Raw genomic sequence first — 19,859 nt, 5'->3', positions numbered from 1 at the left:
CTACCTTACCTACCTACCCACAACTTACCTAACTAGCACCAACTGGCGCACTAACCAAAATACAGGGGATGGTCCGCCCAGGTCTTACCTAGCGTGCATAGACATAGTAAATACTACCGGTATATGTATGCCCGCAGGCCTCTTGCCTAAGCACTCCCAAGGTACCTTCCCCAACTAATAACGCACAAACAATTATACGTTTTCATGTCTTTATTGACCACACTGTGTAAACATTCACAGTGCAGGGTGGGAAAAGTATGTGAACCCTTGCATTCAATAACTGGTTGATCCTCCTTTGGCAGCAATAACCTCAACCAAACGTTTTCTGTAGTTGCGGATCAGACCTGCACAACGGTCAGGAGGAATTTTGGACCATTCCTCTTTACAAAACTCTTTCAGTTCAGCAATATTCTTGGGATGTATGGTGTGAACTGCTCTCTTGAGGTCATGCCACAGCATCTCAATCGGGTTGAGGTCAGGACTCTGACTGGGACCACTCCAGAAGGCATTTTTGGGGGGAAATCTGTTGAAGCCATTCTGTTGTTGATTTACTTCTGTGTTTTGGGTTGTTGTCCTGTTGCATCACCCAACTTCTGTTGAGCTTCAATTGGCGGACAGATAGCCTAACATTTTCCTCCAAAATGTCTTGATAAACTTGGGAATTCATTTTTCCGTCAATGATAGCAAGCTGTCCAGGCCCTGAGGGAGCCAAGCAGCCCCAAACCATGATGCTCCCTCCACCATACTTTACAGTTGGGATGAGGTTTTGATGTTGGTGTGCTGTGCCTTTTTTGCTCCACACATAGTGTTGTGTGTTCCTTCCGAACAACACAACTGTAGTTTCATCTGTCAACAGAATATTTTGCCAGTAGCGCTGTGCAACATCCAGGTGCACTTTTGCAAACTTCAGATGTGCAGCAATGTTTTTTTTGGACAGCAGTGGCTTCTTCCGTGGTGTCATCCCATGAACACCATTCTTGTTTAGTGCTTTACGTATCATAGACTTGTCAACAGAGATGTTAGCGTGTTCCAGAGATTTCTGTAAGTCTTTAACTGACACTCTAGGATTCTTCTTAAACATCATTGAACATTCTGCGTTGTGCTCTTGCATTCATCTTTGCAGGACGGCCACTCCTAGGGAAAGTAGCAACAGTGCTGAACTTTCTAAATTTATAGACAATTTGTCTTACCATGGACTGATGAACATCAAGGCTTTTAGAGATACTTATGTAACCCTTTCCAGCTTCATGCAAGTCAACAATTCTTAACCTTAGGTCTTCTGAGATCTCTTTTGTTCGAGGCATGGTTCACATCAGGCAATGCTTCTTGTGAATCGCAAACTCAAATTTTGTGAGTGTTTTTTACAGGGCAAGGCAGCTCTAACCAACATCTCCAATCTCGTCTCATTGATTGGACTCCAGGTTAGCTGACACCTGACTCCAGTCAGCTTTCGGAGAAGTCATTAGCCTAGGGGTTCACATACTTTTTCCAACCTACACTGTGAATGTTTAAATGAGGTGCAGAGGATTTGTCCTGAAGGGAAAAGCACTGCATTACTTCCTGGTGCAGCTCCTCATGTTGAAGGTCTGTGGCCTTCTGTGCTTTTTCTCCATCTCATCCAAAAATCTTCTTGGCCAAATGTCAATAATCCCCCAGAAAACTAATACAGTTCAAACAAAAATAAATAATAAACAAACTCTCATGCAACCTCCCTTTTTAACTAAAATGTTAAACACTCCTACAGTGCATTATTAGTTCACCAAAGGCACCGAAGGCACCAAAGGCACCGAACATAAAAGCAAGCGCAGCACAAAGAGAGACATTTTTTCAGTGTAAAGCACTGAAGGAGATAGAAAGAGAGATGGGCTCGGCTGTTGCATCCAGGCTTGCACGTGTACTCGTCCGTCCGACACAATCCTTGGTTGTTTTGTTCGACAAAAGCTTGCAACAGTGTTGCTAGTAATCCATGTGATCAGAGGATGGAACGGTTCTAATGCATCAGCAGTAGTGCGATAACGAGGCGATCAAGAAACTTTTAGAAACTAAGCACGTTGAAACTACACAAGACTTCTGCAGAGTTCCACACGCCGTCGAAACTGCCGCGCTAACCGAGAGCCCTTACACAGAGCCAGAAGAGCCATCTTTGTTTCCTCCTTCCTGACTGCTGCTGTGCTCTTAAAGTGGCAAGGTGAAGGTTCCGTGCAGGATTTCGCCAGACCCCCAAGCGATACGACTGCTAAATAGTTAGTTAAATAGTTAACCAAATAGCTACCAGGACTATCTGCGTTGCCCCTTTTTGACTCATCACATTACTGCTACTGTTAATTAACTGTCACATTATTCCTAGTTGTAAAAATAATAATAATAATAAATAACAAAACAACCCAAAACACAGAACATAGAACACAGACAACAATCAAAGCTATATACAGGTGTCATCAGATCCGGAGGACATGAGAACAGAATTAGCAGAAGTCCTGGAGAGCTTTTCTGAACACCACGATCTTGAGCTGTGCCTTAAAGGAAGACAGCCCTAATAGTGTCTGGAAGTGTGTTCCACAGCTGCAGAGCTGCGCAACTGAAAGCCCTGTCACCCATAGTTTATAGTCTGCTGAAGGGACACTGACCTGGAGGAGTGAAGGGCAGGAGGGTAGAATGAGGTCCGACAGGTACTTGGGTTCAGAGCTGTGGATAACTTGGTAGGTGTGAAACAGGATTTTGTTGTCGATGCGTGAGCATATAGGGAGCCAGTGACGGTTGAACAGTACTGGAGTGATCAGGATACTTGCAGAACACTTCTGCAAATCCTGTAGCCTGTTTAGGCACTTGGCAGATGCGCCAACAAAATGGGCATTACAATAGTCCAGACGGGATGAAATAAAGGTATGGATGAGTTGCTCAGCTGCAGGTTGTGATAGCATAAGTCGTAACCTGGAAACAATCTGTAGATGGGAAAATTTGACTTTGGTCATACTCTTGATGTGGGCCTGAAATGAGAGCTGACTGTCAAATATCAACACAGGTTGCAAACCTCACTGGAAGGGAGGACCTTGACACTATCAATATTGAGGCTGCAGCTGCTGATGTTGTTTACGATGGTGCGAGTGCTAATCAGGACGACCTCCGTCTTTTTGCAGGTTAACTGCAGGAAACTCAACTGCATCCGTGTAGTGGCAGTATTTGTGGAGACATACAGCTGAGTGTCATCCGCATGAAAGTGAAAGCCCAGTCCCTGTTTCCTCAAGATAGTTCCAAGTGGCAGCATGTAGATACAAAACAGTAGTGGCCCCAGGACCGAGCTTTGAGGCGACCCCATGTCGGACCACAACTGTGTCTGACTTACTAGGACCGATAGCTATAAACTGGTAGCAATCTGTGAGATGGGACCTGAACCAGTCCAGTATCTGACAGGCCCAGGAGCTTCTCCATGCGGTCCAGCAGGATGGTGCGGCTGATCGTGTCGAATGCTGCATTGAGGTCCAGCAGTATGAGGATGCTTGCAGCCACAGTCAGCATTCATCAGGAGGTCATTGGTGGCCCTTACCAGGGCAGTCTCGGTGCTGTGGCTAGCTCCGAAACCCGACTGGAAGGGTTCAAGTAGGTTGTGAGTGACCAAATGGTTTTGGAGCTGGTTAGAAACAGCACATTCGAGGAGCTTACTCAGGAAGGGCAGGTTGGAAATAGGCTTGTAAACTCAGCAAAAAAAGAAACATCCTCTCACTGTCAACTGTATTTATTTTCAGCAAACTTAACATGTGTAAATATGTGTATGAACATAACAAGATTCAACGACTGAGACATAAACTGAACAAGTTCCACAGACATGTGACAGTCCGATGATGCTGTAACACACCGCTGTGACACACCGCCCCAGACCATGACGGACTCTCCACCTCCATATCCAGAGTACAAGCCTCGGTGTAACGTTCATTCCCTCGACGATAAACGCAAATCTGACCATCACCCCTGGTGAGACAAAACCGAGACTTGTCAGTGAAGAGCACTTTTCGCCAGTCCTGTCTGGTCCAGCAACGGTGGGTTTGTGCCCATAGGCGACGTTGTTGCCGGTGATGTCTGGTGAGGACCTGCCTTACAACAGCCTACAAGCCCTCAGTCCAGCCTCTCTCAGCCTATTGGGGACAGTCTGAGCACTGATGGAGGGATTGTGCATTCCTCGTGTAACTTGGGCAGTTGTTGTTGCCATCCTGTACTTGTCCCGCAGGTGTGATGTTCGGATGTACCGATCCTGTGCAGGTGTTGTTACACGTGGTCTGCCACTGCGAGGACGATCAGCTGTCCGTCCTGTCTCCCTGTAACGCTGTCTTAGGCGTCTCACAGTACGGACATTGCAATTGATTGCCTTTGCACATCAGCAGTCCTCATGCCTCCTTGCAGCATGCCAAAGGCACGTTCATGCAGATGAGCAGGGACCCTGGGCATCTTTCTTTTGTTGTTTTTTAGAGTCAGTAGAAAGGCCTCTTTAGTGTCCTAAGTTTTCATAACTGTGACCTTAATTGCCTACCGTCTGTAAGCTGTTAGTGTCTTAACGACCGTTCCACAGGTGCATGTTCATGAATTATTTATGGTTCCTTGAACAAGCATTGCGAAACAGTGTTTAAACCCTTTACAATGAAGATCTGTGAAGTTATTTGGATTTTTACGAATTATCTTTGAAAGACACAGGGTCCTGAAAAAGGGACATTTTTTTGTTGTTGCTGAGTTTAGTTCTAGAGGTTGTCAGGGTCAGATCCAGGATTTTTAAGTACTGGTGTGACAGCGGCCAGTTTGAGCTGAAGAGGAACACATCCAGTGTGTTCCAGAGCAGGTAAGCAGGTGGGGATAGTGTCAAGTGTGCAAGTGGTAGGCCTCATTGTTTTAACCAGCTTGGTTACATCCGCTGCAGTTACTGTGGTGAAGGTGGAGAACCTGGGCTCAGGGAGCATAGGACTGGCTATCTCAACTACCAGGCCTGGAGAAGATAGGATGATGTTATTGATGTTTTACATTTAGCTTTGGAAGAAGCACAGGTATTGATTGCACCGTTCTGGGGAAGCTGAGGTAGCAGAATTGTTCAAAGGTTGGAGGAGCTTGCTCACAGTAAAGAACAACACCTGGGAGTTACCACTGCTGATCAGTTGAGAATAATAGGATGTCCGAGCTGCATTTAATATATACTAGATATATACTTATATGTACATATCTACCTCAATTACCTCGTACCCCTGCACATCAACTCGGTACTGGTACCCCGTGTATATAGCCAAGTTAGCATTACGCAAGTGTGTATTTATTATGACCTTTTATTTTATTATTATACTACATTTTATTATTTCTCTATTTTTATTTCTCTCTGCATTGTTGAGAAGGGCCGGCAAGTAAGCATTTCCCTGTTAGTCTACACCTGTTTTTTTTTACAAAGCATGTGACAAAATAAGATTTGATGAGAGCGTCAGAGGGAAACAGAAGCAATTAACGCAGAATTATTTTACAGCAGACACCTCACCAGACCTGCCCTCGTGTCTGTTGGCGCTACTCCCACTATGTTCAGGAATTACAGTCTGGATACATGCGAGCTGATGGGGAGGTCATGTGTCGAGAATAAAAACAAAAATAAAAAGCCTGCAGGTGGTATGGTATATTATATGCTGCTCCCAGGTGCTTTGATTCAACTGCACCACAATACACAGACAATGTTTCAGCTCGAATAGCCTTCATATGAGCAGCGTTTACCGTGTGCAAGCTTCCTTTCTTCATTCATCAGTATTTACTCGTGGTCCAGCACCCAGTGTGGGAATTTGGGATGTGCATATCATTTCCACATCCAACAGAAAGAAAAGATTGGGGTCAGTCTTGTGTAGTAGCCAGCAGGAGAGAGAAGCCTTTGTGTTTGAAGTGTAGGAGAATTAGTTTGATCCCCTCTCAGTCTGAGTCAGTCGAGCTACACATTCTCTCTATCATTCCCTAAGGTGCTGCCAGAAAGGGAGGGAGGTGTGTGTTGAAAGCAGACTGAGTCTATGAAATGAGGCTGCTGCTGCTTATGTATGCTCTGCTCTAAGGCAAGCTTTTGATGGGTGGGAGTGATTCCGCACCCCCCCATTCGATAAACACACACAAACCTCCTGCCGATTGCAATGTGTCCTAAGATGGCCACGTCAGCTTTGATCTGATCCGCTGCTGTTTCCTGCCAGACAACACACCTAACAGGACTCTTCTGTACCTACACGCACGTCCGGATTTTGTCCGAAAAAAGGTTTATTGCCTATTTCCTTCCTTCAGCCCCTTATTTCCTTCCTTACATTCCTGCCTCCCTCTGTCTCTGCTGCTCCTTTCTCCCTCCTGCCTCTTTTTCTCCTGTCCATTTTCTCTCCTGTCCTTTTCCTCTCCATGACAACGGTTCTCCTTGAGACTTCCTAGGAATGTGTCAGACAGACAGGGAGGGAGTGCCCTCACTGGCAGCTGGCTAATTATTGATGGCCTTGCCGGTCTTCATGAGGATGTGTCAAAGTTCAGTCGGTGTGTATGTGTGTGTTTTTGTGTGTTTGTGTGTGTGTGTGTGTGTTGCGCGGGTGCTTAGACAACAGGGTGTGTCGTCTCCTTCAGGTGCATAGCTGTGCTAGTTGCCTCTAGCCTCTAACACTGTCCGTCTCGAGTGACACATCTCGCAAGTTTGGACACAGATCGTTCCGAGTGTTGCTCACAAGGACTTAGCCAGCACACACAGACAAGAGTGACCAGGTACAGTACTGTTGTTATGTTACTTTAAAATACACAATATAGATCAATATATACTTTCTGAAATATTTACAGTTTTAATAACCTTGTCTACATACACATCATGTAGAATGTTAGAAAAATCAGGGTTCTTTAGAGAACTCCTGTACGCATGATTCAGTGGAGGCTGCCGAGGGGAGAACGGCGCATAATGACTGGAACAGGGCAAATGAAATGGCATCAAACCATGTGTTTGATGCATTTCATACCTTTCCACTGATTCTGCTCTAGCCATTACCACAAGCCTGTCCACCCCAATTAAGGTGCCACCAACCTCCTGTGTTATGATTTGTTGATTATGTGAACAATACTCCTCCACTGGATTAATGTATTAAGATCACTGCAGACAGTCAAACAGGACGTTGGGCCTTTGGATAACATGTTGATTTATCAATCCGTCTATCAAAAAATATGTTATTTTCTCTAAAAAAAGGGTACACTGGTTTAACTTGAACTGCTTGCGCTCTTGAAATCGATCCTGAGTGTATGGGTGTTAGAGGGGGTTGTTCTCGGATACCTTGGATACACGCGTGTTGCTAAGCAAATAGATGTCGTAATTTATGTACCTATGATGTCACCGCAATAGCGAAGTGTGTATGGTTGTTTTGTGGATTTACTGCACTTTGTTATGCTCTTGTCCTTTTCTCTCATGGCCGTATTGAATCATTGAGCCCCTCTGCCCTTTCATGACACCAGGTGTCCCCTCTCTCTCTCTCTCTCTCTCTCTCTCTCTCTCTCTCTCTCTCTCTCTCTCTCTCTCTCTCTCTCTCTCTCTCTCTCTCTCTCTCTCTCTCTCTCTCTTCCTCTTTCTCTCTCTCTCTCTCTCTCTCTCTCTCTCTCTCTCTCTCTCTCTCTCTCTCTCTCTCTCTCTTCCTCTTCCTCTTTCTCTCTCTCTCTCTCTTTCATTATTTCCAGTGTTACTTCCAGTGCCCATCTTTAGTTTTTGGGTGTTGGCCAAGCATTAGCCTCGTACTAAACATCCTGATCTCACAATCTGTTTTGCTTGCATTCTGTTTCGAAGGGAGGGGCTCAAACGGTTTGAATCCAAGGGACCAGGGATCCAGTCTAGAAGCACGGCTCCCATTGTTTTGCTTCGGTACTGCAGTTGAACTGACGCCCGGCCCAGAACGACAATTTCCGTAGACGGCCACATAGAGAAGTCAGATTAAAAAATCCTAATTAAGACACTAGTCATCACCTTTGTGCACAAAACATCCATTGAATTATTCAAATAATTGTCACTGAGGCTGATTGTTTTTCCATCAATCACAGTCGAAGATATCAACATTATATATTCATCCAAAGTCTGCCATGTTTTTGGATGATGTCACGACGTCGTCGCTGCTCACACTGCTCCCTGTGTGCACTGAGGGCTAGTGCGCATGTGATGTTGATCCGTATAAACCGGGTGCAACCCGGATATAGACGGTCCACAAAAGTAGATAACCTTGAAAACAACGGTCGGACATATTGGACGCAGTCTCCAGTTAATATTACACCTCAGTGATTGAATCTGGTCGTGGCCAGACTGTATCTATGTAGCAAAACAGAATGTAAGCCTGCGAGATCAGGATGGTTGGTACGAGGCTAAAGCATTCCCATCCCGAGGAGAAATCTGTCAGGAGCAGCTCTGTTGGCTGTTTCCTTCCCTAGTCAACTGTGCAGTCACCTGGAGTGTGACTCACGCTTTTACTCTTATCAATGGTCAACGTATATAAAGATGGCAAAATTCAGATATGACGTCATTGTTTTAGCACTATCCACGAGGATTGGGCGATGTCTGGAATGACTCATCATCCCATCGCTGATATACGATTGTATATGGTATACGATTGCGCACGGGCATTCTTTATACGTTACTAATGTTGTCTTGTGGTTTTTATGGAAAGTTTTCTTAAGGTTCTCAAATCAAATCAAATTTGATTGGTTACATACACATTTTTGGCAGATGTTATTGTGGGTGTAGCGAAAGGCTTGTGTTCCTAGCTCCAACAGTGCAGTAATATCTAACAATATACAACAATACACACAAATCTAAAAAGTTAAATAATATAACTAAGAATTATAGAAATATTAGGATGAGCAATTTCGAAGTTAGAGTATAAATATGTATATATATATATATGTATATATAAATATACATATATATATATATATATATGGGATGTATAGACAACATGGACAGTATATGGATAGAATATGTAGTATATTTGAAGAACAGTATATGTTGATTGTGAGGTATTCTAGGTCAGTTGAACAAAAGGACTTGAGTTCCTGTACATTACCACAATCACACCATGAGTAGTTAATCATGAAACATACACCTGAGCCTTTCTTTTTCCCGGAGAACCCAGCTGGCTGTATGGACGGGGACAGTATATCCGGAGAGAGCCATGATTCCGTGAAACAGAGTATATCACAGTCCCTGATGTCTCTCTGGAAGGAGATCCTCGCACTGAGCCCTTCTACTTTATTGTCCAGATACTGAACATTAGCAAGTAATATACTCAGAAGCGGTAGATGGTATGCACGCCTCCTGAGTCAGATTAAAAGTCCACTCTGAATACCTCTTCTCCATTGGCGGTGTCTTGGGGCAGTCTCTGGGATAAGTGGAATTGGCTTGGGGGGTACGAACAAAGGATTCAATTCAGGAAAGTTGTATTTCTGGTTGAAATGCTGGGGATTTACCGCCGCTCTAATATCCAAAAGTTCTTACTGGCTCTATGTAATAATGCAAAAGACGTTCTGAGCTAATAATGTGAGAAATAACACACAAAGAAATGAAATACAGCAAAGTTGCTTAGGAGCCATGAACAGGGTGACCATGTCTATATCTTATATTCTGAGAACATGACTTTAAATAGAACCATGAGGAAACCTTCAGAAAACGTTATGCTGAAGTGCTGAAATTCCCATAGAAGAACGTTGTTTCTTAACATTCTCTGAACGTTCTGAGAACATGACTTTAACTAGAACCATAAGGAAACCTGTAGAAACCTGCTAAATATGTTAACGAGCGCAAAACGGGGAAAAAACGAATTGCAAAGAAAGGAAATCATGCTCATAAAGTTATACATATGTTGGTAGGTGCTACCGAATGTCACTTTTGGTGAGTTTGGACATTTACAAGGGAATGAGAATGAGAGACATTGTGCAAGTGAACAAAATTTTTATGCATGCTTGTCTGAAGGAAGAACAGAACTGGCTCTGAAGCAGCATGTATACACGCTGTGTCTGTGTGGAGTCTGGAGTGGACAAGGCAACATTCCTGCCTGCGCTGTTCGGAGAAGAGGGGGGAGGAGCAGACGATGAGAACAGAGAAGAGGAAAAAACACAAGGAAATCAAGATAGCAGTGGCAGCTGTACAGATAACTCATCCAATGGGCTTTGACTTCTCAAACATGACAGAAAGCTAACACAATATGATGCCTCATCACCATTGTAATTCAACCTCTTACTTAGTTAAGTAGCAAGTTAAACTTAGGGGTCGAGTTAACACAGAAGTTTTCACGCAGGAAAAAAAGATAAAACACATAAGAAATATCTTGTTGCATTTTGTAAACGCAGATCTAAAATGCATCTTATTGTAATTTCTGCATTTTTTGCTTCAGTTGCATTCCAATCAGATGAGAGTTCACGATGGGCATTCTATCAACAGACAGCGGTCTGGCTGACGTGTACAGTGGGGCAAAAAAGTATTTAGTCAGCCACCAATTGTGCAAGTTCTCCCACTTAAAAAGATGAGAGAGGCCTGTAATTTTCATCATAGGTACACTTCAACTATGACAGACAAAATGAGAAAAAAAATCCAGAAAATCACATTGTAGGATTTGTAATGAATTTGTTTGCAAATGATGGTGGAAAATAAGTATTTGGTCAATAACAAAAGTTTCTCTCAATACTTTGTTATATACCCTTTGTTGGCAATGACAGAGGTCAAACGTTTTCTGTAAGTCTTCACAAGGTTTTCACACACTGTTGCTGGTATTTTGGCCCATTCCTCCATGCAGATCTCCTCTAGAGCAGTGATGTTTTGGGGCTGCTGCTGGGCAACACGGACTTTCAACTCCCTCCAAAGATTTTCTATGGGGTTGAGATCTGGAGACTGGCTAGGCCACTCCAGGACCTTGAAATGCTTCTTACGAAGCCACTCCTTCGTTGCCCGGGCGGTGTGTTTGGGATCATTGTCATGCTGAAAGACCCAGCCACGTTTCATCTTCAATGCCCTTGCTGATGGAAGGAGGTTTTCACTCAAAATCTCACGATACATGGCCCCATTCATTCTTTCCTTTACACGGATCAGTCGTCCTGGTCCCTTTGCAGAAAAACAGCCCCAAAGCATGATGTTTCCACCCCCATGCTTCACAGTAGGTATGGTGTTCTTTGGATGCAACTCAGCATTCTTTGTCCTCCAAACACGACGAGTTGAGTTTTTACCAAAAAGTTCTATTTTGGTTTCATCTGACCATATGACATTCTCCCAATCTTCTTCTGGATCATCCAAATGCTCTCTAGCAAACTTCAGACGGGCCTGGACATGTACTGGCTTAAGCAGGGGGACACGTCTGGCACTGCAGGATTTGAGTCCCTGGCGGCGTAGTGTGTTACTGATGGTAGGCTTTGTTACTTTGGTCCCAGCTCTCTGCAGGTCATTCACTAGGTCCCCCCGTGTGGTTCTGGGATTTTTGCTCACCGTTCTTGTGATCATTTTGACCCCACGGGGTGAGATCTTGCGTGGAGCCCCAGATCGAGGGAGATTATCAGTGGTCTTGTATGTCTTCCATTTCCTAATAATTGCTCCCACAGTTGATTTCTTCAAACCAAGCTGCTTACCTATTGCAGATTCAGTTTATTTCAGATTCCCGGCCTGGTGCAGGTCTACAATTTTGTTTCTGGTGTCCTTTGACAGCTCTTTGGTCTTGGCCATAGTGGAGTTTGGAGTGTGACTGTTTGAGGTTGTGGACAGGTGTCTTTTATACTGATAACAAGTTCAAACAGGTGCCATTAATACAGGTAACGAGTGGAGGACAGAGGAGCCTCTTAAAGAAGAAGTTACAGGTCTGTGAGAGCCAGAAATCTTGCTTGTTTGTAGGTGACCAAATACTTATTTTCCACCATAATTTGCAAATAAATTCATTAAAAATCCTACAATGTGATTTTCTGGATTTTTTTTTCTCATTTTGTCTGTCATAGTTGAAGTGTACCTATGATGAAAATTACAGGCCTCTCTCATCTTTTTAAGTGGGAGAACTTGCACAATTGGTGGCTGACTAAATACTTTTTTGCCCCACTGTAGCTACTTTTCTCCAGTACTTTTCTTGGTGTAGCCAGCCTACTTTCCTCCGGTAAAATGCCAGATTCATGTTAAGCAAAACATTAGGAAATGTAGCTGTCTATGTTCTTTCTATAATAAACATTATAAATAGGATGACCATGCTACGTTTTTTGCAAAAAAGACCTTGCTTTTTTTCATGTACTTGTGTGGCTGCCAGCCAAATAGCATTGCACTTCTTTTGTCATCTGATGAAAATGAAGCTATTTTCTGCTGAATGTGTAGCACTAGTGTTTTTTCTGTGAAGGAAAACTATAGTTGCACGCCCCTGATCACTCTGTTGAAGCAAAAACACACGGTTAACTTTCAATATAAAATACGACCCCTGTCAATACACAGCTGGACTCACCTACTCCCGCTTTCTTCCATTGAGCTATTTACAAACACTTGACTGGCTCAACTTTTCTGTGAAACTAAGGTAAGCTTCCTAATGTAAAATAATGTGACAGGTGAAATGAAGAATGTGATCTGCTTTTATTGCAGAAGTTTACTGAAATATAGTTTCAGATTCAAACAACTTTCTGAGGTAGAAATCCGTTAGGCCTATAGATTCATTCGATGGTTGATCATGAAAGAGTAGACTATAGCTAGGCCAAGAAGTCACATTCAAATGGAATGGGGATCGGGGAGAAAAAATGGAAATTAAGATTTTAAAACAATAAGACAGACAACAGAGTGTCCGCTGCAAAAGGCCCATGATCGACCGACATTGGAGAGGGAAAAAAACACATTAGGCCCGATCTGGCATTTTGTGCTGCTTTGGTGCGCTCCTCTCTTTCTACAATCTACATTGTTCTCTTGCATTATGTTAATAGTCTAACTACCACATACACTACTGTTCAAAAGTTAGGGGTCACTTAGAAATGTCCTTGTTTTTGAAAGAAAAGCATGTTTTTGAAAAGCACAATGTCTACACACAATAGTGTAGACATTGTTAATGTTGTAAATGACTATTGTAGCTGGAAATGGCGGATTTTTAATGGAATATCTACATAGGCGTACAGAGGCCCATTATCAGCAACCATCACTCCTGTGTTCCAATGGCACGTTGTGTTAGCTAATCCAGGTTTATCATTTTAAAAGGCTAATTGATCATTAGTAAACTCTTTTGCAATTATGTTAGCACACTTGAAAACTGTTGTTCTGATTAAAGAAGCAATAAAACTGGCCTTCTTTAGACTAGTTGAGTATCTGGAGCATCAGCATTTGTGGGTTCGATTACAGGCTCAAAATGGCCAGAAACAAAGACCTTTCTTCTGAAACTCATTAGTCCATTCTTGTTCTGAGAAATTAAGGCTTTTCCATGCGAGAAATTGCCAAGAAACTGAAGATCTCGTACAACGCTGTGTACTACTCCCTTCACAGAAAAGCGCAAACTGTCTCTAACCAGAATAGAAAGAGGAGTGGGAGGCCCCGGTGCACAACTGAGCAAGAGGACAAGTACATTAGAGTGTCTAGTTTGAGACACAGACGCCTCACAAGTCCTCAACTGGCAGCTTCATTAAACAGTACCCACAAAACACCAGTCTCAACCTGCAAAACACCAGACTCTGGGATGCCGGCCTTCAAGGCAGAGTTCCTCTGTCCAGTGTCTGTGTTCTTTTGCCCATCTTAATCTTTTATTTTTATTGGCCAGTCTGAGATATGGCTTTTTCTTTACAACTCTGCCTAGAAGGTCAGCATCCCGGAGTCGCCAGATAATGTATACACTGCTAACGACCATAGAAAAAAAGGCGAAATTAGCACAACAAAGAAATTGTGTTAAGTGCATGGGGGCCGCCATCTTCATGCACCTCTATTGGACATTGATTGTGTAGCCAGAGAGAGCTAGGCCATTTACAGCTCCCTTCAACTCTGTTCAGCTGGGGAGTGAAGTCGGGTCTGCAGAGCATCAGCATAGTCTCCCAGGGAGGGACGGGTTAGGGTATCCTGTCATTGTTGGTAGAGACCCGAGCATGCCAGGGCATTTTAATGGCCGTGTTTTGTTGTAGGAAGGTGTGGTCCGGTTAGTTAGTGTCTGATCGGTTTCTGAGGACAGGCTGGATTCGATATTAAGATACAGAGAGAGAGGGAGGCGGTGTATGTCACAAGGAGGAGTCCGAGGTAAAATGAGGATTATACACTGGGTATACAAAACATTAAGAACACCTGTGCCTTTCCATGACATCGACAGACCAGGTGAATCCAGGTGAAAGCTATGATCCCTTATCGATATAACTTGTTAAATCCACTTCATTCAGTGTAGAGGAAGGGGAGGAGACATTTTTTTAAGCCTTGAGACAATTGAGACATAGATTGTGTATGTGTGCCATTCAGAGGGTGAATGGGCAACTCGGTGTTAGGAAGGTGCTCCTAATGTTTGGTATACTCAGTGTAGATTAAGTGTTTAGGTTTTTAGAGGTAGTGAAATATGCTGGGTATTGTCTTTTGTGGGTACATCAGGAGTTTTGTTGTCTCCTTGGATGTCTCTCTGCTGCAGTCTTCAGAGTGGAAGACGTTGCATAGAAAAGTGAGTGGAATAATGGAACTAAAGCTGATAAAGACTAACCCATATACTCAGCTGGCTCATAGTGATGGACTTTACCATTCTATCTGTGTTTATAGTCTAGTATCATGGGTAGGGCCATCTGCGAGCAAATCTGCCGGTTTAGAATATCCTCAGAACACCAGAAATGATTTGAATAGATAGCATTCCTCCTGATTGAGTCTGACAGTGTGTGTAGCCTATGGTTAATGATTCAGACTGGCAGTGTGTGTAGCCTATGGTTAATGATTCAGTGTGGCAGTGTGTGTAGCCTATGGGTAATGATTCAGTCTGGCAGTGTGTGTAGCCTATGGTTAATGATTCAGTCTGGCAGTGTGTGTAGCCTATGGTTAATGATTCAGTCTGGCAGTGTGTGTAGCCTATGGTTAATGATTCAGTCTGGCAGTGTGTGTAGCCTATGGGTAATGATTCAGTCTGGCAGTGTGTGTAGCCTATGGGTAATGATTCAGTCTGGCAGTGTGTGTAGCCTATGGGTAATGATTCAGTCTGGCAGTGTGTGTAGCCTATGGTTAATGATTCAGTCTGGCAGTGTGTGTAGCCTATGGTTAATGATTCAGTGTGGCAGTGTGTGTAGCCTATGGGTAATGATTCAGTCTGGCAGTGTGTGTAGCCTATGGGTAATGATTCAGTCTGGCAGTGTGTGTAGCCTATGGTTAATGATTCAGTCTGGCAGTGTGTGTAGCCTATGGTTAATGATTCAGTCTGGCAGTGTGTGTAGCCTATGGGTAATGATTCAGTCTGGCAGTGTGTGTAGCCTATGGGTAATGATTCAGTCTGGCAGTGTGTGTAGCCTATGGGTAATGATTCAGTCTGGCAGTGTGTGTAGCCTATGGGTAATGATTCAGTCTGGCAGTGTGTGTAGCCTATGCTTAATGATTCAGTCTGGCCGTGTGTGTAGCCTATGGTTAATGATTCAGTCTGGCAGTGTGTGTAGCCTATGGGTAATGATTCAGTCTGGCAGTGTGTGTAGCCTATGGTTAATGATTCAGTCTGGCAGTGTGTGTAGCCTATGGGTAATGATTCAGTCTGGCAGTGTGTGTAGCCTATGGGTAATGATTCAGTCTGTCAGTGTGTGTAGCCTATGGGTAATGATTCAGTCTGTCAGTGTGTGTGTACTGTATGGTAAATTATATGGGATGAGTTGGAATTGAAGGGCCCTGGCTGAGGCCTCCAGGTACGTAGGGTTGGTCATCGCTCCTATCTGTTTACACAGTATGGCTGAATAATTGATGATATCTTCTGTCTCTATATAATGAGCAGGAATCTGATGAGAGCAGCAGGACGCAGCGTCTCCTGCAGGGCCGTCTCCAGGTATAAGCGACATAAGTGGTCGCTTAGGGCCCCAGGAACTTAGTCTCAACTTATTATGGAGAGTTAGAATAGTAGAATATACAAGGTGCAAGTTAGACATCTGGTTGGGCATCAGCAATTTTTCTCTTGTTATGGCAGTCACTAACAGTTACTAAATTAGCGATGTCAGCTCACAATTTTTTGTTTGATAAATTAGTCTAGCCAGTTATCTAAACTAGGAGTCATCATGGCCGAATACCAACAGGTCACAAAGGGCACGTGCCAAGGGGCCCTGACCTCCAGGGGGCGGGTAGTACGAGTCTCCGAGTTTATTACAGTACAAGGGGCAGGCAAAAGGTAGGTCAAGGCAGGCAAAGAGTCCAAATCCAAATCAGAGTCAGGCAGGTACAGGACGGCAGGCAGGATCAGGACAGGCAGAAAGGTCAGAACTGGGAAGACTAGGAAAACCAAAAACTCGAGCACAGGAACCACGGGAACACGCTGGTAGGACTTGACGGGACAAGACGAACTGGCAACAGACGAACAGAAAACGCAGGTATAAATACACATGAGGTAATGGGAGACACCTGGTGGGGGTTGGAGACAATCACAAGACAGGTGAAACAGATCAGGGTGTGACAGCATGAAACTATTAAGTGTTGGAAGCCATACGGAGCTACAGATCTTTGTTCCAATCCACAGTGACTCACCGTCTTGTCTCCAACCCCACTTCATAGACCCTCTGACTCTCAACTCACTCTCAGTGTGCTCCCTTCTCCCTTGAGCGTGGGCTTGTTTCCCATCTAATGGGATGCTGTATGGCAGGCAGCTCTGTGTTCCACAGAACAGAAGTAAGCGCTCGTCACGCACTGTCTGTCTAACTCAACCAAGGCTCAGCTCTCCAGTGGGACTGAACAGATTCTGTTGTGTATTAACCTTGCCTGCAAGGTTAGACACACGACTGGGAACGTGTGTGTGTGTGTGTGTGTGTGTGTGTGTGTGTGTGTGTGTGTGTGTGTGTGTGTGTGTGTGTGTGTGTGTGTGTGTGTGTGTGCGCGCGCAAAAAGCTAACTGGAGTCAGGAATCAGCTAACCTGGAGTCCAATCAATGAGACGAGATTGGAGATGTTGGTTAGAGCTGCCTTGCCCTATAAAAAAAAAAAGGCACAGCACACCAACATCAAAACCTCATCCCAACTGTAAAGTATGGTGGAGGGAGCATCATGGTTTGGGGCTGCTTTGCTGCCTCAGGGCCTGGACAGCTTACTATCATCGACGGAAAAATGAATTCCCAAGTTTATCAAGACATTTTGCAGGAGAATGTTAGGCTATCTGTCCGCCAATTGAAGCTCAACAGAAGTTGGGTGATGCAAAAGGACAACAACCCAAAATACAGAAGTAAATCAACAACAGAATGGCTTCAACATAATAAAATACGCATTCTGGAGTGGCCCAGTCCTGACCTCAACCCGATTGAGATGCTGTGGCATGACCTCAAGAGAGCAGTTCACACAAGACATCCCTAGAATATTGCTGAACTGAAACAGTTTTGTAAAGAGGAATGGTCCAAAATTCCTCCTAACAATTGTGCAGGTCTGATCCACAACTACAAAAAATGTTTGGTTGAGGTTATTGCTTCCAAAGGAGGGTCAACCAGTTATTAAATCCAACAGTTCACATACTTTTCCCACCCTGCACTGTGAATGTTTACACAGTGTGTTCAGTAAAGAAATGAACATGTATAATTGTTTGTGTGTTATTAGTTTAAGCAGACTGTGTTTGTCTGTTGTTGTGACCTAGATGAAGGTCAGATCAAATTTGATTACCAATTTATGTAGAAATCCAGGTATTTCCAAAGGGTTCACATACGTTTTCTTGCCACTGTACATTCCGTTCTCAGCATCAATAAAACGCTCTCTCCTTAATCTTATTAAGTGCTTTTCAGCACAATAATTGGCCACAGTGGATCTTAATGAGTGATTGATTCCTTTTGAAATGGGGTCTGAATAGAATCAAATGAACAACTTTGTATGCATAAAACAAACATGGCATGCAAGCGCCATCCTGGTGACACAGTGGACAAATTCCATGGACAGAGAACAAAAGATCATAGGTACTGCCACAATAAAAAAATTAATGTGTTGGCATGATGTGGCATGGTTAATGACTAAGCAAATTAATTCCCATGTGTACTATCTGTGCTTGGAGTTCAAAACGTTTCACCCAAACTAAGCTAGCAGTGTTATTAAAAGTCTTATTGAAACATTCAAATCAAATCAAATTGTATTAGTCACATGCTTACTTACGAGCCCCTAAACAACCATGCAGTTTAAAAAAAAATACAGATTGGAACAAGAAATAAAAGTAAGTAGTAATTAAAGAGCAGCAGTAAAATAACAATAGCGAGACTATATACAGGGGGGGTACCGTTACAGAGTCAATGTGCGGGGGCACCGGTTAGTTGAGGTAATATGTACATGTAGGTAGAGTTATTAAAGCGTCAATGCATAGATGATAACAACAGAGAGTAGCAGCGGTGTAAAAGAGTGTGTGTGGGGTGGGGGGGGGAAGCAATGCAAATAGTCTGGGTAGCCATTTGGTTAGCTGTTCAGGAGTCTTATGGCTTGGGGGTAGAAGCTGTTTAGAAGCCTCTTGGACCTAGACTTGGCGCTCCGGTATCGCTTGCCGTGCGGTAACAGAGAGAACAGTCTATGACTAGGGTGGCTGGAGTCCTTGACAATTTTAAGGGCCTTCCTCTGTCACCGCCTGGTATAGAGGTCCTGGATGGCAGGAAGCTTGGCCCCAGTGATGTACTGGGCCGTACGCACTACCTTCTGTAGTGCCTTGCGGTCGGTGGCCGAGCAGTTGCCATACCAGGTGGTGATGCTCTCAATATTGTAGATGTAGAAACTTTTGAGGATCTGAGGACCCATGCCAAATGTTTTCAGTCTCCTGAGGGGGAATAAGTTTTGTTGTGCTCTTTTCACGACTGTCCTGGTGTGCTTGGACCATCTTAGTTTGTTGGTGATGTGGACACCAAGGAACTTGAAGCTCTCAACCTGCTCCACTGCAGCCCCGTCGATGAGAATGGGGGCGTACTCAATCCTCTTTTTCCTGTAGTCCACAATCCTCTCCTTTGTTTTGATCACGTTGTGGGAGAAGTTGTTGTCCTGGCACCCCACGGCCAGGTCTCTGACCTCCTCCCTATAGGCTGTCTCGTCAATGTCGGTGATCAGGCCTACCACTGTTGTGCCATCGGCAAACTTAATGATGGGGTTGGAGTCGTGCTTGGCCGTGAAGTCATGAGTGAACAGGGAGTACAGGAGGGGACTGAGCACGCACCCCTGAGGGGCCCCTGTGTTGAGGATCAGCGTGGTGAATGTGTTGTTACCTACCTTTACCACCTGGGGGAGGCCCGTCAGGAAGTCCAGGATCCAGTTGCGGAGGGAGGTGTTTAGTCCTAGGGTCCTTAGCTTATTGATGAGCTTTGAGGTCACTATGGTGAGCTGTAGTCAATGAATAGCATTCTCTCATAGGTGTTCCTTTTGTTCAGGTGGGAAAGGGCAGTGTGGAGTGCAATAGAGATTTCATCATCTGTGGATCTGTTGGGGTGGTATGCAAATTGGAGTGGGTCTAGGGTTTCTGGGATAATGGTGTTGATGTGAGCCATGACCAGCCTTTCAAAGCACTTCATGGCTACAGACATGAGTGCTATGGGTCGGTAGTCATTTAGGCAGGTTAGTCTTAGTGTTCTTTAGCATAGGCATTATGGTGGTCTGCTTAAAACAGGTTGGTATTACAGACTCGGACAGGGAGAGGTTGAAAATGTCCGTGAAGACACTTGCCAGTTGGTCAGCGCATGGTCGCAGTACACGTCCTGGTAATCCATCTGGCCCAGTGGCCTTGTGAATGTTGACCTGTT

The 19,859-nt window shown here is 44.2% G+C and overlaps 1 protein-coding gene across 1 annotated transcript in view; it reads left to right on the top strand.

The window, feature by feature from the left end:
- The first annotated feature begins 6,644 nt into the window (after positions 1-6,644).
- Positions 6,645-19,859, top strand: part of LOC120065014 (protein kinase C and casein kinase substrate in neurons protein 1-like) — a 36,920-nt gene continuing 23,705 nt past the window's right edge. Inside the window, exon 1 of the mRNA XM_039015655.1 lies at positions 6,645-6,735. The gene's annotated coding sequence lies outside the window, so the exon portion shown is untranslated. The remainder of the gene's footprint in view (positions 6,736-19,859) is intronic.

Source organism: Salvelinus namaycush, chromosome 20 (genome assembly GCF_016432855.1).
Source record: "Salvelinus namaycush isolate Seneca chromosome 20, SaNama_1.0, whole genome shotgun sequence".
NCBI classification, from domain to species: domain Eukaryota; kingdom Metazoa; phylum Chordata; class Actinopteri; order Salmoniformes; family Salmonidae; genus Salvelinus; species Salvelinus namaycush.
This window is presented reverse-complemented; position numbering and strand designations above follow the sequence as displayed.